At 42.2% G+C, this 25,054-nt stretch overlaps 1 pseudogene; it reads right to left on the minus strand.

The window, feature by feature from the left end:
- LOC125133393 (glutamine synthetase-like) overlaps window positions 1-24,778 on the minus strand; it is a 45,585-nt pseudogene extending 20,807 nt beyond the window's left edge.
- Between the last annotated feature and the right edge of the window lie 276 nt (window positions 24,779-25,054).

A 25,054-nucleotide genomic window follows, 5' to 3' on the forward strand; every position in this document is an offset into this window, starting at 1 on the left:
CCCGGGAACATGCCTGGATCAGGAAAAGTGTTTGGAGATGAGGGAAAAGCAATGTCATGGCATTGTTGGGGAATATTTTCGGAGCACTAAATGGCAAAAGATGGGCAAGGGCAAGGATTTTTTTTTAATGTCATTTTAGGGCTGCACTGGTGGCATATGAAATTACCCAGGCTAGGGGTCAAATTGAGCTGTAGCCGCTGGCCTCCACCATAGACACAGCAACGCCAGTTCTAAGCCGTGTCTGCGACCTGCACTGCAACTCATGGCAATGCTGGATCCTTCACCCACTGAGCGAGGCCAGGGATCCTGAGGAACCTGAGTCCTCATGGATACCAGTCAGGTTCCTTACCGCTGAGCCACAATGGGAAATCCCTGGATTTTATAATAGATTTTAAACCTCTCTTTTGCAAATAGTAACAAACACAACTGCTTTGGTTTCTCTCTTGTTTAAAGTGGAAAAGTTTGGCTAAGAAAATATCAACGATGATAACTGTTGTACTTTAAAGCTCACAGTCTTTTTCTCTGTGAAAGTAACTGTTCATGATTCATTTGAACCTCTCAGCAACTTTTTAGGGGTAGATAAGGCAGGTATTACTAGTCTATTTCATAGTGAAGGAAAGGAAGATTCAAGTCCATAAAAGTAAGTAATCTGTTCAAGGTCATCAGCTAAGAGATAGAAAACTTGTCTTGAAATCTAGTCTTCTGATTCCAAGTCCCTTTTGAATGTATACAGCTGTGTTTCCATGCTTTGGCTCATATTGCCCCCTTTGCCTGAAACAACATGATGGAAGGAAGAGCTTTCTAAGAGCCACTTTATTCACAGAAGGAATTTCGGAGAAGGGGAAGCAGGGATGTTGTAGGTGAGATCCAAGACTGGTCTTGACAGTCCCAAAGTCCCTTCCAAACCTGTGACTCAGCATCGTTAACCTGAAAGCACTAAAACTAGCAATAGACTCATGGACATGGAAGCCAGGCTGGGAGAGCAGACGTGTGGGATATGGATTCCGAACCAGAAAGGAACCTTTAATTCACAGAACTCCAGAGCATATTACTCAGCAGAGCCCTTGGCCCAGCTCCCCGTATCCATTGTAAAATTCTTTTTCTCCTTCTACCACTTACTAATTAGGAAAGCCCAGCAATTTGAAAAAGAAGAACTTCAGGGACAATTCCAGCTCTGAGAATCTAGGAAAAAGTTCATGGGTCCTGGAGTGGACCAGACCCAGAGTGGGTTCTAGGAAGGATTCTCCATATTCCACCTTGACTAGACCTCCTCATGACACTTAGGAGAGAAGACAACTGACCTGCAGATTTAGCCAGGTAGTATAACAGGGCTTCAGCTGAACTGCATCAAGAGAAATAATTGACTTCAAAAATTAACCGGTGAAAAATAAATGCATGTTATCAACTCTAATTACTGACTCCTGGAGCAGAGGAGGTAGGTGCATCAATAAACCAGTGAATTTCGTCTAGGGAACTAGATGGACACATTTCAGAGTTGAATAGCTTTGAGCTGGTGTCTGGTTCTGTCACTGACTTGAGGTGACGCGGCAGGTTAGCCCTCTGTCTCTCCCTGCATCCTCATGTGTAATTTGGGAAATACTCAAACACACTTCTCCAAGGAATAAAGTGACTTATATGCATGGCACATATTAAGTGTTCAATAAATTCCAATTTCTTTTCTTCTTCCCAGAAGTAACAGAATGTAACTTTTATTTCTTTTATTTTCTTTTTTCTTTCTACAGGCGCACTTGTGGCATATGGAAGTTCCCAGGCTAGGGGTCAAGTCAGAGCTGCAGCTGAGGCCTATGCCATAGCCATAAGCAACTCCAGAAATGAGCTGCATTTTTGACCATGCCACAGCTTGCAGCAACACTGGATCCTTAACCCACTGAGTGAGGCCAGGGATTGAATCCATATCCTCAAGGACACTGTGTCGGGTTTTTAACCCACTCAGCCAGAATGTCCAATTACTGAAGAGCAAACTGTTGTATGACAACAAGAATATATGCAAATACTAAGGAAAAAACATAGGAAACTGTCCGCTGCTTTTTTTTGAATGGCTATTTGGTTGAGGATCAGGGGCTCATGTTTATCATCCATCATTTAGTGCGATTAGAAGCAAAACTGAAAAGTTGTGGGTCGTTAATCTGGCTTAAGGGGTCACCCTGCTCAAACCAAACCAGTGGCTCTTCACAGCCTTTGTCCTACCCTGGGTTTTCCCCTGCACACTCAGAGCCCTTCCCCCAGCTCCGTCTTCTGTCAACATGACTGATGAATTCAATATCCCCCTCTCCCCAGCTGACAGCCCAGAGAGCTGACTCCAATCAGTAGGCCTCCTGGTTGCCTGACTCAGGCCTCCCCAATCAGAGGCGGGGTCTGCCGGGGACAGACAGACAGGTCTGAAGAGGTTGGTAAGTGAGAACTCCCCGAGGGCCTCTGCCAAGAAGCCATTTGATGAAACTGCCACTCACCCTGTCAGGCTGAGTGTGGGATTCATCAGGACCCAGCCAGGCTCTCTTCACCCCCATCAATGGGACTGAAAAGATTGTTCTTTCAACTTGGTTGCTCCAAGGGCATTGGTAAATCCACACGTTTGTGATCTATCAATGCCTGACAGTCTGTTATTCCAGAAGCATTTATGCTCTGAACCAGGAGAGTGGAAAAAAGCTTCCTGGTGCCATCATGGGACAGGGATTCACTGGTTTATTGATGCATCCTACAAATATTTACTCAGCCTGCTGGTTAAACTATGGAGATTAACTGACAGGGTTGTGGGGGAGGTTTGCTGGTGGGCTTCCTTATAAAGAAATCTCACTCAATGTAATGGAACCTAGACATTTAGACTGAAGGACGATGGATGAATATTGAATTGCTATTGAATATACATGTCAGGCACTTTAATTCATATCACCAAATTAACTCTGTAATATCCCTGCATGTAATATTACTTCATTTTATGGGGGAAGAAGTTGAGGCTCAGAAGGGCTCAGTGACTCACGCGAGTTCCCTAGACACAAAGAGTCAGAAACAGAATCCAAATCATTCCAGCTTCAAATCTCATGAGCTTACCCATTTTTGCAGCATTGCCTGTTCCCATACCTTTATATTTTAGTTGGTTGGTAGGATAAAAGGAAGACAATACTGTTTATGGAAGCACTTGGAGAAAACATAAAGCTCTCTGCTGTAAGAGAATAACGTTCTTTTGGAGGCATCTAGAATTGTGCTGGCTCTCTCAGCAGACAATGGAGCATTTGGGTTGACTGATCTCCCCTCCAAGTTCAAGAGGCCTCTCAGGTTACAGCCATCAAGGCAGCTTTAGAGTCCTGGGATTCTGAACTATTTCCTGGAGTGCTGCTCCCGGGCCGAGGCTCCAGAGTGTGGCCTGAACTTGGTGGCACTCTGCTGCCCACAGAGAGATGAGGTCGGCTGGGACCTTGCCCTGGGGCTTTAATCAAAATAACCACTGGAATAGGCTTATATTCAACCCTGGTAAAAATGTTTATTTCTTGTATCTATTTGAAGTAAGCTTCCTTTCCAAAGTCTCTCTACTGAAACAAGAAGAGGGCTTTCTATGTTCTGAGAGATTTCTCTTGCATTAGCTATTTGCTGTAGAGATGTAATTGTTTAGGCCAGGAGACAAGGAATACGGAGTATTAAGAGACAATGTGGGAGTTCCCCATGTGGCTCAGTAGGTTAAGAACCTGACATTGTGTCTGTGAGAATGCAGGTTCGATCCTTGGCCTTGTTCAGTTGGTTAAGGATCCCCTGCAGGTATTGCCGCAAGATGTGGCCATAGGTGGCAGATGTGGCTCTGATCTGGCATTGCTGTGGCTGTGGTGTAGGCTGGCAGCTGCAGCTCTAATTTGACCCCTAGCCTTGGAATGTCCACAGGTATAGCCTTAAAAAGAAAAGAAAAAAAAAAAAAAAAGGAGACAATGTGGGGAGCAGAAAATGCACTGAGCTGGGGGTCAGAGTCCCATTTACTCCATGATTCACTCACTGTACACCTTTAGGCAAGTTGCTTAACTTTTCTTTTTTTGGGCTTCACTTCTCTGTGTCCGTTTCTCTACCTATACATTGGGATGATGATAATACTTTTCCATCTTACATAGTTTTTGTGCAAGGACACATGTGATTGTGATTTCATTTATTCATTCTTTCATTCACTCATTAGCTGAGATACCATGATGAGTGAGACAGTCATGGCCTATTGGCTATGGTCTAGTGGGAGAGAGAGCCATAAATCAACACCGATAGAGATAATTGTTGAATGAAATGTTTCAGGAAGTATTGGGAGAAAGGAATTGAGGGTACCATGAGGGCCTTCAGCTTAAAGTGTCAATTGAGGTGAGTCCTGAAGGATGAATAATAGGTGCTCAAGTAAAGTGAGTAGGAAAGAAAAGCAGCCTGCATAAGCGTACAGAGGAGTTTGCCACAAACCAAGACTGGGGAGGAGAGAAGGCCAGTGTGTAGGGTGACAATATGCCTCTGTTTGGTGGGGACAGCCCCTTTCTAGGCTCAGAGTCCTCATGAATAGAGCCTTCCTGCCACCTGTTTGGATGAGAAATTATGCAGTCATCTCCCTAGTGAGGATATTGGGTGGTGAGCAAGGTGGAGTGTTAGACTAGAGGTACACACAGGGCCAGGTTTTGCAGCCACATTAAGGAATCTGGTCTTTACCCCAAGGGAAGTCGGTACCAAAGGGAGGGTGAAAGAAAAATAGATAATCATAGTTAACTTTTATCTTCTCCTTTTCTTCCTCCTCCTTCTTCTCTACACACAATAAATTGCACATGTAGCAGGTGTACAATTTGCTAAGTGTATGTATATAACAATGAATCCATCAACCTAATCAAGATAATTAATACAGTCATCACCCCACATGTTGCCTCCTGCCCTTCAGAATCCGTACTTCCCACCTTTATCTGCCACCCTCCTCACCCCTTCTCTAGGCAGTCACGGATCTGCTTTTTGTTACCACCAAATAGTTTACATTTCTAGCATTTTATATAAACAGAATCACAACTAAGGTATTCTTTTAAAATTCTGCTTCTTTTACTCAGTGTGATTATTTTGAGGCTTACCTTGTTATTTCCTGCATGCACCATTATTCCATTTTGTTGCCACATCCATTGTAAATATATTCCATAATTTATCCTTTCACTTGTTGATGAACATTTGGTTTATTTCCAGGTTTTGACTTCTAGAAAGAAAGTGGCCAAGAAATTTAGTCTTGTTAAATTCCTAGAAGTAAAATGGTTAAGTCATAGAATAGATGTGTGTTTAACTTTAAAAAAAGCTGCCAAACTCTTATCCAATTTAGTTGCAACATTTACACCTCCACCAGTAATGTATGAGTGTTCCACATGCTCCATATCCTCACCAACACTGGGTAGGTCCATCTTTTAGAATTTTGGACATTCTAGCAGGTGAGTAATACATCTTATTGTGGTTTTAATTTGCCTTTTCTCTAACGACTAATGATGTTGGACATCTTTTCACGTACTTATTTGCCATCCATACATCTTTCTTGGTAGAAAGTCTGTTCACATCTTTTGTCTATTTTTTAATTGGGTGGTTGGTTTTCTTATTGCTGAGTTTTGAGAGTTCTTTATACATTCTGGATACCAGTGCTTTTTCAAATATACAATTAGAAAATATCTTCTCTGAGTGTGTGGTTTGTCTTTTCATGGTCTGTGTCTTCCCAAAGCTCACAGATATTTGTTCATTGTTTTTCCAGTCTGTTTTTTTTTTTTTTCCTCTGTGGGTTTTTTTTTTTTTTTTTATGGCTAGCCTTCATGCTCACTATCTTTTCAATATCCAATCTGCCATTAATCCCATCCAATTCAATTTTGTATCTTGGGTCTTTTTTACATCTTTCATTTCCCTGCTTCACATGTTCAAACTCCTCCTCTAGTTTCTTGAACATATGGAATGCCATTATAACAAAATTTTTATGTCTTTGTCTAGTAATTTTATCTTCTGGGTGCATGTCAACTGATTGATTCTTCTCCTTATAACACGTTGGTTCTTACATGCATGTGCTGAATAGTTAAAGGGAACAATCTGCAGATTTCAGGGTTCTCGCTCTCTTTCCAGCACACTGCCGTCTTGGTCTCCCCAGACTCTCAGTTTTGTTTCTGCAATCAGGAAATGCCCTGACTTCCACTTGGGTTTCCCATCCTGTGCTGTGATATGATGTAGAAACTCACTTAAGACTGTAAAGGGACATTCATAAGGCTTAACTTACTTGTTCTTGGCTCTGAGGGACCATGGTCCTTTATTGCCTAAATACCCAATGTCTTGAGAACCACTGTTTTGTTTGTTTGCTTTTGTTTCGGGGGGAGATTAATCTGGTCCCTATGACTCCATCTTGGCTGGAAGTAGAAATCTTCACAGAACACTTATTGTCTGTTGTCAAATCTCACATGTTACAGATTAGAAAACTGAGAAACTGTACATATATTACCTATGGTAGGTAGTTTGGTGTTCAAGTGTTATTATGTGCAGTATTTAGTGTGTGGTTAAGGAGATGAATGCTGTTAAAGCTGAAGGGGTGGGGAGAGCTAGATTGTAAAAGATATCGAATGCCATACAAAGAGAAAGGACTGTCTTGTGGTTGGAGAAGGAGGATGTGAACAACCTTTTTAAGTTTAAGAACGGCACCGTCAAGCTTCATGGCGTAATTCATATTTACATATCTCTTTTTTTTATGCAGTTGAATTGTATTCACCTCTTAATTCTGGAAGGGAGTTGGTAGAGACGAGGAGTTGAGTTTGCTGAGCTCCAGATCACATTCTCATCCTATCTGTATGACTCTGGACAAATTCAGCTAATCCCTCTTGGGTCTCAGGTTCCCACAACTGTAAAATGAGGATCCTAACACCTATATCCACAGTCATTTATTATAGCGAGGATGAGAGGAGGTATCATGTGTTTGACAGTAGACTATAAGTGCCTAGAACTGTGCCTGGCATATAGTAAGCCCTCCAGAAAGATGAGCAGTTATTCATTGAGAACACAGGCTCAATGAGGGTGTTCTGATTGTGGTAACAGAACAAGTTAGGAGCAGTACTAAACCTCCAGCTCAACTCTCTGATGGCTTTCCATGCTTATGATCCTTGAAAGCAGAATTTAATCCAAAGGAAGTAATAATGATTGGTTGAGGCAAATACCATAAGGGCCACAAGATATACAGAGTGGTGGTAGAAGGGTATCCCCTGCCCAAGGGCACTCTATGATCCAGCAGTTATAGCCCAACTTGACATGATTTTCTGAGCAGTGAAATGTTGGAGGCAGTTGGATTTCAGCCATAGAGAGGGTTACATTTCACCAGCTAGAATAAAGAATCAGAGCTAGACTGTGGTGTGCAATGGTTTGTGGTCATGTGTTTGAATATAATGTTTTGGGCAAAACTAAACTGCTAAGAGGCACCATCATGGAATGAAATTTTTTATTTGTGCATGTTCTCCCATGTGGCCAAAAAATTGTATGGACTATTCTCATGGCCTAAGATGCAGTTGTCTTGTACATTCAATATTTCCTATGCATCTCATTGCAGAAATGCCCTCTTCCTTCAATTCTCAGCTCACATTCTATTAAATTTTCCTAACTTCCCCAGACATATGGCATATGCTTTCTCTTTTGATTCCTCCACATTTTGCAAATACTGTCATTTTCATAATTGCCACGTTTTGTTTTACCTCTCTTTTTGTCTGTGTCTCCCACCAGACTGGGAACTCTATATCAGCAAAATTTTACCTCCTTTGTTTGCTGTGGTATCTCTGGAATGTAGGACAATGCCTAGAACTGTTAGTGCTCGATAAATGTTTTTGGAAAAATGAATGAATGAATGGACATTGGCGATATAAGGTGAAGCCATGTACATAAAGGCCCTTACACAAAGTGGGAGCTCCCATTTTTCATGTCCCTCCACTGTAGTGGCCTGAGCTTTAGGGGAGTATATGATGTCTTGCTTATCTCTGTCTTTTTTTGTTTTTGTCTTTTCAGCACCGCACCCACAGCTTATGAAGGTTCCCAGGCTAGGGGTCGAATCAGAACCATAGATGCCAGTCTGTGCCACAGCCACAGCAATGCCAGATCCGAGCTGCATCTGTGACCTATATCACAGCTTGCAGCAACACTGGATCCTTAACCCACTGAGTGAGGCCAGGGATTGAACCTGAGTCCTCATGGATGTTAGATTCATTTCTGCTGAGCCACAATGGAAACTCTGCTTATCTCTATATTTTCACAAAACATAGAAGAGGGTCAACAAATTGTTGAGTGAACACATAAATAAGTCTTGAGCCTTAGCTGTTTCATCTGTTGCATGACAGGGTTGGATAAGATAGCATAGTCATTCAACCAATATTTCCTGTGCCTTTACCATGTGCCAGGCACTAAGACTGCATCAGTTGTGGTCAATGTCCTTAAGAAGCCTACTGACAAGTAGAGTTGAGATAGGACCATAATACAAGGTAGAAAGTGAGAGGTGACATCTTGGAATGTAGCTGAGGCTGGTTGGAAGTGAATGAGACTTAAACCTAGACCTTCCCTGTAGGATGGGTCAGGTTTTCAGGGGATAGTGCAGCTGCAGTTAAGAGAAGAAGCTTTGGAGTTGGAGTTCCTGTTGTGACTCAGTGGTAATAAACCCAAGTACCCATGAGGATTCGGGTTCTATCCCTGGCCCCAGTCAGTGGGTTAAGGATCTGGCATTGCTGTGAGCTGTGGTGTAGGTCACAGACAAAGCCTGAATATGGTGTTGCTGTGGCTGGGGTGTAGAACAGCAGCTGCTGCTCTGATTCGACCCCTAGCCTAGGAACTTCCATATGGCATGGGTATGGTCCTAAAAACAAAAACAAAAAATAAAAATAAAATAAAAATAAAAAAAGGACAAGAATGTTTCACTATCACTTCCTCCATACCTCTCAGCCAAGAGTACCTGTTTTCTGATTTTAGATGTTATAGTTCTCTAACCGAACCTGATTTAGAACACAGGTTACTTTCTTGGAGGCTGTGATGGTTGGTCTTATGTGTCAACTTGACTAGACCGTAAGGTGCCCTGACATCTGGTTTTATACTGTGCTGGGTGTGTCTGTGGAGGGGTTTTGGGGATGAGGTTCATATTTTTCAACTGATGGCCGACTAAAACAGATTGCCCTCCCTAATGTGGATGGGCCTCACATGGTCAATTGAACAAAAAGGCTGAATAAGAGGAAACAGCTCCTTCCTGTACATCAAGCTGAGGCCTCCAGCTTTGCCTACCTTCGGACACAAACTGAAATATCAGTTCTTCTCAGATCTCGAGCCTGTTGGCTTTTATTTATTTATTTTTCTTTTCCATTACGGTTTATAATAGGGCATTGAATGTAGTTCTCTGTGCTATACAGTAGGACCTTGTTGTTTATCTGCTCTGTGTGTAATAGCTCACATCTGCTAGCCCCAACTTCCCACTCCACCCCTCCCCTGACCCCCTCCCTTTGGCAACCATAGGTCTGTTCTCCATGTCTGTGAGTCTGTTTCTGTTTTGCAGATAGGTTTATTTGTGTAATATTTTAGATTCCACACAGGAAGTGATATCACATAATATTTGTCTTTCTCTTTCTGACTTACTTCACTTAATATGATAATATTTAGTTGCATCCACATTGCTACAAATGACATTATTTTGTTCTTTTTTATGGCTGAGTAGTATTCCATTTTATTTATGTGCCGAATCTTCTTAATCCATTCACCTGCTGATGAACATTTAGGTTGTCTCCATGTCTTGGCTATTAGTGCTGCAATAAGCATAGGGGTGTGTGGATAATTTCGAATTTTAGTTTTGTCTGGATACATGCCCAGGAGTAGAATTGCTGGATCATATGGTAACTCTATCTTTAGTTTTTTGAGGAAGGTTCATACTATTTTCCATAGTAGCTTCACCAATTTACATTCCTACCAACAGTGTAGGAAAGTTCCCTTTTCTCTACACCATCTCCAGCATTTATTATTTGTAGATTTTTTTCAGATATACAGTTGTTATTTTTTATTTTTTTAAATTTATTTTTTATTGTTATTGCCCCCCAAACACCTTTTTTCCCCCACTGTATAGCATGGGGACCCAGTTGCACATACATGTATACATAATTTTTTTTCTCCCATTGTTGTGTTGCATTGTAAGTATCTAGACAGTTTTCAGTGCTACACAGCAGGATCTCATTGTAAATCCATTCCATGAGCAATAGTTTGCATCCATTGACCCCAAGCTCCCAATCCCTCCCACTCACTCCCCCTGCCCCCGGGCAACCACAAGTCTATTCTCCAAGTCCATGATTTTCTTTTCTGTGGAAAGGTTCATTTGTGCTCTATATTAGATACCTGATATGAGTGATATCATATGGTATTTGTCTTTCTCTTTCTGACTTATTTCACTCAGGACGAGATTCTCTAGTTCCATCCATGTTGCTGCAAATGGCATTATTTCATTCTTTTTTATGGCTGAGTAGTATTCCTTTGTGTATATATATACTACATCTTCCTAGTGCAATCATCTGTCGATGGACATTTGGGTTGTTTCCAGCTCTTGGCTAATGTGAATAGAGCTGCAATGAACATGTACATGCATGTGTCTTTTTTTTTTTTTTTTTGTCTTTTTGCCATTTCTTGGGCCGCTCCTGCGGCATATGGAGGTTCCCAGGCTAGGGGTTGAATCGGAGCTGTAGCTGCCAGCCTACGCCAGAGCCACAGCAACGCAGGATCCGAGCCGTGTCTGCGACCTACACCACAGCTCACGGCAACACCGGATAGTTAACCCACTGAGCAAGGGCAGGGATCGAACCCGCAACCTCATGGTTTCTAGTCGGATTTGTTAACCACTGCGCCATGACGGGAACTCCGCATGTGTCTTTTTTAAGGAAAGTTTTGTATGGATATATGCCCAAGAGTAGGATTGCTGGGTCATATGGTAGTTCTATGTGTAGATTTCTAAGTTACCTCCATTCTGTTTTCCGTAGTGGCTGTACCAGCTTACATTCCCACCAACAGTGCAGGAGAGTTCCCTTTTCTCCACACCCCCTCCAGCACTTGTTATTTGTGGACTTATTAATGATGACCATTCTGACTGGTGTGAGGTGGTATCTCATGGTAGTTTTGATTTGCCTTACTCTAATAATCAGGGATGTTGAGCATTTTTTCATGTGCTTGTTGGCCATCTGTACATCGTCCTTGGAGAAATGTCTATTCAGGTCCTTTGCCCATTTTTCCACTGGCTTGTTGGCTTTTTTGCTGTTGAGTTGTATAAGTTGCTTCTATATTCTAGAGATTAAGCCCTTGTCAGTTGCATCATTTGAAATTATTTTCTCCCGTTCTGTAAGTTGTCTTTTTGTTTTCTTTTTGGTTTCCTTTGCTGTGCAAAAGCTTGTCAGTTAGATTAGATCCCATTGGTTTGTTTTTGCTTTTATTTCTGTTGCTTTGGGAGAATGACCTGACAAAATATTCCCTGTTGGCTTTTAGACTAAAACTACGCCCTCACCTCTCCTGGTTCTCAGGCCTTCAGTATTGGCCTGGAACTTAACCCGTCCACACCACCATGGGCTCTTCTGGGTCTCCAGCTGGGCTGCTGCAGATCTTGGGACTTGCCTGAGCCAATTCCTTATAATCAATCTCTTTATCCCTCCCCCCAACCCCCCCCCCCAACATGTCTCTCTCACTGGTTCTGTTTTTCTGGACCACCCTGACTAATACAGATGGTTCGAAGGAGACTCTCATTTCCTAAGCCTGTAGATGACAAGAACTGGGTTCAGTGCTCCTTATCCATGACCTCATCCATCTCACATAACTCCCCTCTGAGGGTGGATGTAACTTCCAGCTTACAGAGAACACTGAGGCTCATAGAGGTTAAGTAATAGCACGAGGTCACATAGCTAGCAAATAGCAGAATTGGGTTAAAATCTCATTCCCTTTAGCACCATAGCCCGTACTATTCCTCCTTCTCAGCCATATCCTTCTCTGCAAGTTTTGTTTCTCTACTAGATAGTTCTTGGTGAGCAGAAACCAGGTCTAATTATTTTTCTGCTACTTGCTCACCTTGAATTCCTACGCCTGGTGCAACATCTGGTACATGGTGGGGAGGGAGGGGGGTTGGCCTCTGGACCCCTGGCTCATGGGACTTCTCTGCTGGAAAGGACCTTTGGAGACCACTTGGCCCTACCCATCCCTCCTCTACCTTTGTTTCTAGTCCAAGTCCCTTCTTCTATATGCTCTTGTTAATTATCATATGGCCATATATTCCCCATGGGAATTCCAGCATGTCCTGATGTTTCACCCAAAGCTGAGGAGCACAGAGCACAGGGAAACACTTCCTCGGGCCCTTTTCAGCACTCTGACTTGGATTTGCCACCTGGGCCTGCAGCCAGCTCTGCAGCTGGGCCGGAGCAGGCAGGGCAGAGTGAGAGCTCCAGTGGACCCTGACAGGCCTGCTGGGCCCCTGCTGCTTGAACTCTGGCTATAAATAGAAGGAATACTAAGCAGAATGTCTTTTTAATATGCACATGGAATTCATTTATTTAATGAAGAATTTTCCTGGAAGAAAGCTAAGCTGTCAGAGCTGAGCTATTTTTGAGTAGGATATGAAAGAAAAACTTGAGAGAATGATTTGCTATTTGGATTCATGCTTTTAAAATCGGTCACAATATAAGCAGTACTTGAGGGTCAGAAATAGGATTAGCATTTTCCAGGGGCTAGAGGTGGGGGCAAGGGAAGTTTTTGGGGTGATGGCCCTTTCTCTATCTTATTGTAGTAATAGTTGTATGGCTGTATATGTTTTCCAAAATTCATAGAAACATTCACCTCAAATGGATGAATTGTAATGTATGTAAATTATACCTCAACAACCTTGACTTAGGAATTATGTCGCAGTGTTCCTTTTGAGGGAGAAAGGGAAGTGGTGGGGAATGAACACTTTTTTTTTGTCTCTTTTTTAGGGCAGCATCTGCAGCATATGGAGGTTCCCAGGCTAGGGGTCCAACTGGAGCTATAGCTGCCAGCCCACACCACAGCCACAGCAACACTGGATCCGAGCCATGCTTGTGACCTACACCACAGTGCATGGCACCGCTGGATCCTTAACCCACTGAATAAGACCGGGATCAAACCTGCATCCTCATGGATGCTAGTCGGGTTCATTAACCACTGAGTTGTGAAGGAACTCCAATTTTTAAACACATTCTTTACATGGGTTGTCTGTAGTTTTTGTAGATAATTTACCTAATTTAATACTTGCATAACTACATTGAGTTAGAGATTATTCTCACATTCCACAGATGACAGGCCCAAGGTTGGGAGAGCCTAAGTTATTTGCCCAAGGTCACATTAAGCTCCTCTTGGACTTCATGAGGCTTTGGAATTCCACAGTGACCTCCTTCCACCTACCTGGATGTTCAGGAAGCAAAAGCCTAGAGCCTTTGGGAAGAGGCAGGACTGAACTTTTGCTCCTTATGTAAAATGAATCAGATAGCTCCACACTTTCTCTGCAAACTGTTCCTCCACTCTGTATTCTTTGGCTGTTTCTGGCTGCATCTGGGAAAAGTTCTTAATAAGGTGCTAATGGTCTTTAACAGCTTTATTTAGTACCCTTGGACCTCCCTTTTTATCAAGTGTGCTTGACTTTGGGCAGACTTTGGGATCTCAAAGGGGTGAGGTACACTCTGCAGGACCTGCCATCATCCTGGCTCCCATTCCTGTGGTTGATGCCATTAATCAATCATGATACTCTAATGAATTCTGACTCGCTCCCGCAATCCTTTAGAACACGGTAATCACTAAGCCTTCTCAGTTGGCACTCACGATCAGAAACCTATTTGCATTCTACCTGTCTTGGTAGACCTAATTTAGGTGCATTTATAGGTCGAGGGTGAAATCTCATCCTTTCCTCTCTTTAAACCTGGAATCCTGAGAAAAGTTGATGTCGGGATCTAGAAGCAAAACAGCGGGAAAGTGGATTAGACGATTAGAGTTGGATTTTGATATCAGCTCTGTACCCCTTCCCTCCATCTCGCCTCCAACCCTCATTTTGTTCAGATGTGGAAGGGAGAGCATAATACTAATAGCTATCCAAAGGTATTCAGGGGATGTTTAAATCAAATGACATAGCTGGAGTTCCCATCGTGGCACAGCGGATACAAATCCGACTAGGAACCATGAGGTTTTGGGTTCGATCCCTGGCCTCACTCAGTGGATTAAGGATCCGGCGTTGCCGTGAGCTGTGGTGTAGGTCACAGATGCGGCTCCAAGTTGACCCCTAGCCTGAGAACTTCCATATGCCGTGGAGTGGCCCTAAAAAGACAAAAAATAAAAATAAAAAAAACCCCAAAATCACAACAGCAAAAAACAGACATAGCATGTAGGAAACAAAACTCACTATGTGAGGCTCTGTGCTAGGGACTTCACATGCATTATCTCGTTCAACCCTTACCACAAGTTTTGCATAAGAGGAAAGTTTTATAGTAATACTTAATGTGTTCAAGTCACACAGCAAAAGTTGAGGTTGTGGATTAAACTCAGGTCTGTCTGACTCTGAAGCTCATATTTTTATTTTATTTGTTTTTGCATTTTTTCATAATTTTTATTATAGTTGATTTACAGTGGTCTGTCAATTTCTTCCGTACAGCAAAGTGATGCAGTCATACATATATACATATATATACATTCTTTTTCTCACAATATCCTCCATCACATTGCATCACAAGTGGCTAGATATAGTTCCCTGTGCTATACAGCAAGATCTCATTGCTTACCCACTCCAACAAAGCTCATATTTTTAATCACAAGCTACACTGCCTCTCATTCCAGGCATGGGACAGACGGTATTTGGGATGATGCAGACTTTATTGCAGGACTGAGTGGACTGGCAAGGATCCAGACTGTAAGATCCTACACTAGGATGCAAGCACTGGCGAGATAAAGTCAGTCGTCCATGGTAGGGTAATGTTGGAGTGGTGACAAGTGCTAGCACTGTTTTTAGGATCCTGCTAGTTTATATGGCACCTGTGTACAAATTAGAAAAAAGTGCCCCCTCACTTCCTTTGAGAAGACACCACTCAGCAGCATGCAAAGTTTACAACCTTTGAATGGAAAAAATGGAGCCCTTTCTGGGCAGAGGAATTAGGATAGAGTGGAATCTCAGCGAATAGTCCCTCTTTTGACTGGTGTCTTTTTGGAGTACACAACCTGTACAATGATACAAAGTGATCTTTGACAGGTGGGAAAGGCACAGGTAAAAGGTGAATGTCTGGATAAAGGCCGTTGGCCTGAGAGAGAGTTAGAATCCAGCTCTGAGTGATTCTAAAGCCAGAGTGACTGATCATAAGAACTACTTAGGGTGGGGTTAAAGGTGGATTATTGCTAAAACAAAACAAAACAAAACAAACAAAGAAAAAACAGATTACCAGGCCCTCTCTTTGATTACTCTAACTCAATACAACTGGAGTGGGTAATTCTTTTTTTTTTTTTTTTTTGTCTTTTGTCCTTTTAGGGCCACACCCGTGGCATGTGGAGGTTCCCAGGTTAGGGGTCTAATCGGAGCTGTAGCCACTGGCCTATGCCAGAGCCACAGCAACACCAGATCCGAGCCACATCTGTGACCTACACCACAGCTCATGGCAACACTGGATCCTTAACCCACTGAGCGAGGCCAGGGATCGAACCCAAAACCTCATGGTTCCTAGTTGGATTCATTAACCCCTGAGCCACGATGGGAACTCCTGGAGTGGGTAATTCTTATGATTAGAAAAGCCTAGGAAATACTGCTCTATGCCCTGCTTATAACACTGTATTGCAACTGTCTCTATTAGCAGCTGTGATAAACATCTGGCCTACTGGACTGTCTTGAGGGCAGGGCCGTGTCTGATTCAAGTCTATATCCATAGTACCTAGAAAAAGCTCTGACACATGAAGACAAAAAAGAGTCCATCAACAGAGAAAAAGTCCATTAACGGAATGACTTCATAGCCCATCAAAGAATATTCTGGGGAATTCCCACTGTGGTGCAGTGGAAACGAATCCAACTGGTCTCCATGAGAATGTGGGTTCCATCACTGGCCTCACTGGGTTAAGGATCTGGCGTTGCTGTGAGCTTTGTGGTGTAGGTTGCAGATGATGTTTGGATCCCGTGTTGCTGTGGCTGTGGCTGGCAGCTGCAGCTCCGATTCAACCCCTAGTCTGGGAACTTCCATAAGCCACAGGTGCGACCCTAAAAAGCAAAAAAAAAAAAAAAAAAAAAAATTCTGGTTTACTCATCATGTAATTACTCTCTCTGCCAAGGCTAACTCTGTGTACTCCTTCCCTGCTTGCTTCCTTCTTCTTGATCCCCTCATCACCATCTGGTCCTCTGCCTACCCCCACAGGATAGTCCCCCCACAACCAGGACTTTCAGACTCTTCTAGAGCCTGGTATGTGTCCTGATATTCGCACCTACATTGGGGTCTGGGCTTAGCTTCCCACTCACTTGCTGTGATTGTGCATCTTTGGGCCTTGCTCCCCCCTCTGTGAAATAGAATGGTTCTGCACTATGACTTCTGAGGTCTCTTCCGACTCTGATATGTTAGAATTCTCCAACCAGAATCTACAATTTCTTGTAAATTCTCTAAGATGAGATGGCCTTATTTGAGGCCTTCCTATGGGCATTGCGTAGCCAGCTGGTCGTAGCCCTGGCGATGAGCAGCTGTAGTCAGGAATTTTCCTGAGGGCTGCTTTGCTGGTGGAGGATCTCTTTAATGGGCATGCTCCCCATAGGCTCTGGCCACCTCCATGGGCAATTCGATAAATACTGGCTGCCTGATGGATGTGTTAGATGGGAGGCCAATTGGAGGAGAAATATGTGAGGAGCCCAGGAAAACATAGCCGTTCAAAGGCAGAGGGCTGTGCTGAGTAGGCTTCCAAATTCACTCACCCTCCCAGGCTTTGAATGTGAGCTCCATTGGAAAAACACGAGTGTCTGATTCCAAGGGAATGGCTTCTAGCAAAAAAAATAATAAAGAGGGGCTTTGAACGCTTCTTGGAAATCAGCTTCTATAAAATAGTGTTTGAGAAACTGAATGCAAGTCAAGCAGAAACATGGACTGAAATACTCCCTTTGCATATTCGTTCTTTTAAAATATTTTATTTTTAAATATGAAAATAATGTGTCCATATGGTTAAGGAATCCAAACAGTATAGAAAACTACAAAATACAAAGCAAAAATCTCCCATCCTTCCTCTCTTCTCATCTTCTGTCCCATGAGGTAGCAATTTATTTCTTTTCTTGGTCTGTGATTATTACATGAGTTTATAAAAATTTTTAAAGAATTATTGTGGTAAAAAATGCATAACATAAAATTTACCATGTAAACCATCTTCAAGTGTCTAGTTTAGTGGCATAAAGCACATTCACATTGTTGTGCAACCATTACCACCTTCTATCCCTTTTTAAAAAAATGGACTATAGTTGATCTACAATATTAAATTAGTTTCAGGTGTATAACATACTGACTCAATATTTTTATAGATTATACTCCATTTAAAGTTATTACAAAATAATGACTATATCCTATTTCCCTGTGCTGTACAGTATATCTTTATTGCTTATTTATTTTACATGCAGTAATTTGTGTCTTTTAATCACGTACTTTGCTCCTCCCTCTTCCCTCTCCCCACTGGTAACCACTAGTTTTTCCTGTGAGTCTGTTTCTGTTTTGTTGTATAATTTATTTGTTTTATTTTTTTAAGAATACACATGTAAGTGATAACAAAGTACTTATCTTTCTCTGTCTGATTTGTGTCACTAAGTTTAATACTCTCTAGGTCCATCCACAGTTGTAATGGCAAAATTTCATTCTTTTTTATGGCTGAGTAGTATTCCATTGTGTGTGTGTGTGCGTGTGCACACGTATGTGCGTGCGCATGCATGTATACTGCATCTTTTTTTAATCCATTCATATGTTGATATACCTTTAGGCTGCTTCCATATCTTGACTATTGTAAATAATGCTACTTGAGGAAATTGAGGTGCACATATCTTTTCAAATTAGTGTTTTTGTTTTCTTTGGATATATTCCCAGCAGTGGAATTTCTGGATCATATGGTAGTTCTATTTGTAGTTTTTGAGGCAGCTCCGTGTTGTTTTCCATACTGACTGCACCAATTTATAGTCCCACCAATAGTGTACTAGGGTTCCCTTTTCTCCACATTACCAATATTTTTTATTTATAGACTTTCGGATGATAGTTGTTTTGACAGGTGTAAGATGATATCTCGTTGTTTTGGTTTGCATTTCTCTGATGACTAACAATGTTGAGCATTTTTTTTTTCCATGTGCCTAAAGACCATCTGTATACTTTCTTTGGAAAAATATCTATTCAGGTCTTTTGCTCATTTTTAAATTGGGATCTTCATTTTTTTTGATATTGAGTTGTATGAATTGTTTATGTATTTTGAAGATTAATCCCTGCCACCTTCTATCTTTACATTTTTTTTTCATCTTCCCCAAATGAAGCTTTGTACCCATTAAACAGTAACTCCCCATCCCTCTCCCCACCCAGGCCCTGGCAAACACCCTGTCTCTATGAATTTGACTACTCCAGGCTCCTCATATAAGTAGAATCATACAATATTTGTCCTTTTGTGACTGGCTTATTTCACTTAACATGACATTTCTTTTTGACTATTAAAAAAATTTTAATTATAGTTGATTTACAATGTTCTGTCAATTTCTGTTGCACAGCAAAGTAACCTCATATATATATATATATATATATATATATATATATATGAGGATAATGTGAGAAAAAGCATGTGTACATATAATCACACACATATATATATAAGCATTATAAGTATATAAGCATATGTATACATATGCTTTTTCTCACATTATCCTCATCATGTTTCATCACAAGTAACTAGATACAGTTTCCTGTGCTATATAGCAGGATCTCATTGCTTATCCACTCCAAATGCAACAGTTTGCATCTACTAACCCCAAACTCCCAGTCCATCCTTCTCCCTCCCCCTTGGCAACCACAAGTCTGTTTTCCATGTCCATGAGTTTGTTTCTTTTCTATAGATATGTTCATTTGTGCCATATATTAGATTCCAGCCATAAGTGATATCATATGGTATTTGTCTTTTTGACTATTTTTAATTTTAGGTAGTTTACCACCATAACTCTAATTTACATGCTTATATGATGTTACTTAATCTCTCAAATTTAAACCGTCTTTATTGATTCCTTCCAATGAAAGATTTAACATTGTAGCTGCACTTCCAGAATTCCTTCATACTACCCATCTCTCATGTTACTGTTTTTATTTTTTCCTGGTATTTTTTTTTTTTTTGTCGTTTTTTCACCATTTCTTGGGCCGCTCCCACGGCACATGGAGGTTCCCAGGCTAGGGATCGAACTGGAGCTGTAGCCGCCGGCCTATACCAGAGCCACAGCAACGCGGGATCCGAGCCACGTCTGCAACCTACACCAGCTCACGGCAACACCAGATCCTTAACCCACTGAGCAAGGCCAGGGATCGAACCCGCAACCTCATGGTTCCTAGTCGGATTTGTTAACCACTGAGCCACGACGGGAACTCCTCTTCCTGGCACTTTTACCTCTTCAAGTAGGTGCTTCTCTCTACTGAACTCTAGACTCATACTCAAGTGCCTACTTGATATCTCCACTTGGATATCTAACAAAACATCTCAGATTTAAAATATCTCAAACTAAATTCATGGCCTTTGACCTCACCCCACTCTGCCTCTCCCCTCCACCCAGTCTTCCTTACTCAGTAAAGGCCAGCTTCATCTTTGTAGTTGTTTGGATCCCAAATCTTATAATTGCACCCCATTCATTTTTGTCCCCATCATGTCTCACATCCAAAGTGGTATAAAATCCTGTTGGCTTTACCTCAAATTATATCCAGACACTGACCACTCCTCTTTACCTTCCCTTGTTAAACCATTGTCATCTTTCAATTGAATTATTTTTTTCACTTGAATTATTAAAATATTTTAACTTGTCTTCCTACTTCCTTCCTTGGGTTGCTACAGTCTAATTACAAAATAGTAGCCAAGAAGATTTTTTGTTTTTGTTTTTTTTTGGAAGTATAGTTGATTTACAGTATTGTGTTAGTTTTAGCCAAGAAGGTTTTTTTTTTCTTCTTTAAATGAATATCAGATCATGTTACTCCTCTGCTCAACATCAACCAATGACTTTCCTTCTCATTCACAATAAAAGCCAAATTCCTTGTGACAGCCAAGAAGCTCCTACCAAGACTTTTCAAATGTTACTGTGCATATTGTTCACCTGGGGTCTTGTTAAAAGTGCAGATTATGATCCTAGGTGATTTGATGCTATTGGTTCATGGACCGCAATTTTATTACAAGACTTCTTGATCTCCACAACCAGCATACTATCCTCCCTTGCTGGTCTCTTATGGTTCTCCTCCTCCATTTTCTTGCTCCAGCCTCATGCATGTTTCCACTTCTGTCTTTACACTTGCTGTTTTCTCTGCCTTCACTCCTCTCCCAGGTATTTGTAAGGCTCACTCTTGCCCCCCCCACCCCGCCCCGCATAGGTTGTTTCTAACATATCAACTTTTTTCTGAAGCCTTCTCTTATCTCCTTATTTATTTATGTATTTTTGTCTTTTTTGTCATTTCTTGTGCCGCTCCAGCGGCATATGGAGGTTCCCAGGCTAAGGGTCCAGCTGGAGCTGTAGCCGCCAGCCTACACCAGAGCCACAACAATGCTGGATCCGAGCTGCGTCTGCAACCTACACCACAGCTCACGGCAACGCCGGATCTTCAATCCACTGAGAAAGGCCAGGGATCGAACTCGTAACCCCATGGTTCCCAGTCGGATTCGCTAACCACAGAGCCACGATGGGAACTCCTTATCTCCTTATTTAAAATGGCATTCCTTCTCTTTATGGTTCACCCTATAGCCCCCGTCCCTGTTTAATCTTTCTACATAGCCAGGGTGTACAAACTTCTTTTGGGTCATGGTTCAAATCTGGCCTTCCGCTTGTTTTGGAAATAAAGTTTTGTTAGAATAAAGCTACTTGTGTTTATTTATATATTGTTCATGGCTGCTTGCTTGCTATAATAGTAAAGACCTTAGGGTCTGCAAAACCTAAAATATTTACTATCTCTCTGACTCTTTACATAAAGAGTTTGCTGATTTCTGCTTTGTAGCATTCATCACCATCTGACTTAAAAATCACTATTTATTTGCTTATGATTTATCTTGTCTCAACACAGTGATGATTTCGGAGAAAATGTTAGCCAACCCGATACATGCATTACCTCTTTCTCTTTCTTTCTTCCATTTTCCTCCTGCCTGGAATATGGTTGTAAGTCTGGAGGTACAGAGGCCGTATTGTAACTATGAGGTTACAAGCTTAAGGATGAAGGCCACGACACTAAGGATGGTGGAGCAGAAAGATGGATGTGGCTGATGCCCCTGAGTTTTTGGTTGAATTCTAACTCTAAGCTGCCTATTCATAGATTCTTTGTTGTGCAATAAAAGTAAACTGTTATCTGTTTAAACCACTGTAAAGAAAAAAAGGGCATTATCTATTTTGTTCATTATTATATTCCTAATACCTAGAAAGGGGCCTAACATAGGGAATCATTCAATCAGTATCTGTGAAATGAATAAGTGATTATATTTGAGTTAAAATATGTTGTACTTAAACTTTTGTCAGCCATTTAGACAGACTCTACTGACTTCCCACCATATAAAATGAAGACACAGTTTGACTTGACTTCTGATGGCCAGGAGGCCATCATATTGTTTTCATATTAAGCCTTGTACTGTAATTATAACTAAATCTTTGTTTTGTCTATAGGTTGATTCTAAAAATGCTTGACCTGAAAAAGGCATTCAGCTACATATTTGTAAATGGGTAAACTATAGAATCTAGAAGTATTATTAAACTCATGGAGAAGAAATAATAATTGTAAGCCATTAGTACCTGAAGAGAAGTATTCCTGTTATCAAGAGTCAGTGAATGATCTTTCCTTTTCTTTTCTTTTTTTTTTAGGGATGAAGGTGTTTTTTATTAAAAAAAAATAGCTCCTCAAGAATATTGCAAAGGAAGGGACTATTTCACACTCTAAAGGATAGACATTTGGGTACAAAATTACAAGTGTGTTGACTGCATTTAGGACCCACTTCTTCCAAGAGCATAGGAAGGAGACAGCTGAAGCAAACAAGCAATTCTGTGAAACAAAGAGTTAGAAATCTTACAAATAGGATTAAAATCTAAACTCTTTTGCTTAAATTTTTTTTTTTACTACATCAAAAGCCCTGCTTTAGTGACATGCGAACCCCACCAGAAAATAACCCCAATACCCCCTTGTCAGTAACATGCCCAAGTTGATCAGTCAACTCAGATTTCCAAACCCCTGTGTGTATAAGTACATGTGTCTTTTATACCAAAGCCCCAGAGATCAGGTGACAGCTCCTGCTATCACGGGCTTCCACCTGTTAACCAACCAGTGTTGGTCCCCCTCAGAAGGGTGGGCTGGGCACAGAGAAGCCCTGAGATGGCAGTGAGGGAATAACAGCCCCAAATAGTTAACTTTTCATGTGCTCCACCCCCACCCCATTCAGAAGGAGATCCTTGTTTTTAATGGGCACACCCATGGCATATGAAAGTTCTTGGGCCAGGGACTGAATCCGAGCTGCAACTGCAGCAAGTCTAGATCCTTTAAACCACTGCACCTGGGTGGGGATTTAACCTGAACCTGGGTGGGGATTGAACCTGAACTTTCACAGTGGCCCAAGCCACTGCAGTGGGATCCTTAACCCACTGTGCCATAGGGGCATTCCAGGAGATCCTTATTTCTAAGCAGACTACCTTCTCGAATTTGGTTCCCAGTGACCAAAATGGTTTTTTCCCCCTTAGGAAAAAACACATATTTACCTGCACACCCATATATATAACCTTTCGTTTTTGCATTGAAATATTAAATACTATTCTTCTTTGTGTTATAAATGGAGGACCCAACAATAAGATCTATTTCTTTTAATGTAGGGCTATCCTTTCATTTATGCTGAACTTATCACGGCATTAGCCCCGGGCAAGGAAAGCACCACACCAGATCTAGGGCATTTTCCTACCTGATTGCCCACACTTCCTTCTCCCCTAATTCTTACACTGAATGGAAAGTTGGCTATAACCTTAGAAGCAATGGAACTTCCACCAAGCAGGGAAATTCTAACCCAACCAGAGTCAGGTCCCCTGACCGCCACGCAACTACCACTCAGAGAAAGTCCTCCCCTTCCCTTCACAAACACCATGTTCTCCGTCCAGATAGCTGTGCCTACTGGACAAACACACCTGCTGAAATGAAGCAGGAGTTGTGATTCCCAACCTCCCTCCCCACTAAGTACTAGAAAACTTCAGTGATAGGAGAAAATAAAAAAGGTGTGTGTGTGTGTGTGTGTGTGTGTGTGTGTGTGTGTGTGTGTGAAGAGATTAAGAACTTGAGCCCTCTCTTCTGGCCAAAGAAAGCAAGAGATATTAATTGGGCATGAGGAATAAAAAAAGACCTTGCTATTCTGCCTTTTGAATATAGCTATTATAACAGTTGACAGGGGTGAAAGTGGGGGCGGGATGTAGAAGTAGGAGGGGTACAAGTTGAGTCCACTTAGTTTTGTATGGGAATGGCTCGTTGCCAGTTTCGTGGAGAAGGCATGTGCGGATGAGAGCTTCTGCAAAAGTCATAGCAAAAAGGTCACAGCTGAAAGGGGGAATCAGTCTTAGAAGTAACCTTTTTTCTCCTGGCCGACAGTCTGGGGAATGTGGATGCCAGCGCCATGGTTGGTCACGCCTGCAGAGAAGTTGTCGATGTGGGTTTTGTGGAATCCAGTTAGGCGCCAGGCGTTGTCCAGGCCCCCTTGAGATCTTAGGCTTGGATGTGGTACTGATGATTGTAGGCTTGCTTAGTTTCTTGATGGCCTCGTCAATATACTTCAGATCCTTCTCCTCTCTCATGGCCTTGGTGCTAAAGCTGATGGGGCAGCCAGCACCATTCCAGTTCCCAGGAATGGGCTTGGGATCAAAGGTGGTGATCACTCTGAAGTCTTCGCACACACGACGCAAGATGAATCAGACCACCCAGAGATGATCTCCCGTGTCGATTCCTTCACAGGGTCCTATCTGGAATTCCCACTGGGCATGCATGACCTTGGCATTCGTGGCCCTGATCTTGATCTGGGCATACAAGCAGGCCCAGTAGTGAGCCTCCACAATGTCCCTGCTATAGGCTTTGTCTGCTACAACACCACAGCAGTACAGACCTTGGGGCCCAGGGAAGTCGGTGGAAGGCCAACCAAAGGGGTACCCATCTGTGCCCATGGAGAGCATATTCCTGCTCCATTCCAAACCAGGAGTGCTGGCTGCTCACCATGTCCATTATCCATTTACAGGTGTGCCTTAAATTGGTCTCTGCTGGCTTTCGGTTGTACTTGAAGAATTCACAGAATACCAGCTTGTTGGGAAGGGTCCCAAAACATGGCGGCAGGGACCAGATACATATCACTGTTGGAGCCTTCAGACTGAAAAGTACTAGAGCCATCAAAATTCCACTTAAGCAACTCTTCTATACACTTGGCTTCGAATCCAGGGTCCGGGTCTTGCAGTGCAATCCCTCTCCCTTAGCATCAATCCAGATGTAGCTTGGACTTTCTTGCCCTGAGGCAGGAACTTGTACACCTGCTTGATGCCTTTGTGCAAGTGGTAGCTTGTGGAGGTGGCCATGGTGGAAGGGGTTCCCAGCCACATGAGATTAATGGTATTGATGGGGTAGCCCTCCTTAGCCCTTCTCTTTTTGGAGATGCGTTCACAGCTCTTGTGGATTTCAGGCTCTTGCTGGTCCAAGCAGGTGGCAGGGTGAGCAGGCTGTGAGAGTGAGGTGTGGATACGAGAGGCAAGGCCAGGGGTGCTGCTTAGACAATCCTCTCTTCTTCCAATTCTTGGATCTGGATGATCTTTTCTTATTCTAAGTCACTTGCTTAAAATCAGGTGCATTTGGAT

Source organism: Phacochoerus africanus, chromosome 8 (genome assembly GCF_016906955.1).
Source record: "Phacochoerus africanus isolate WHEZ1 chromosome 8, ROS_Pafr_v1, whole genome shotgun sequence".
NCBI lineage: Eukaryota > Metazoa > Chordata > Mammalia > Artiodactyla > Suidae > Phacochoerus > Phacochoerus africanus.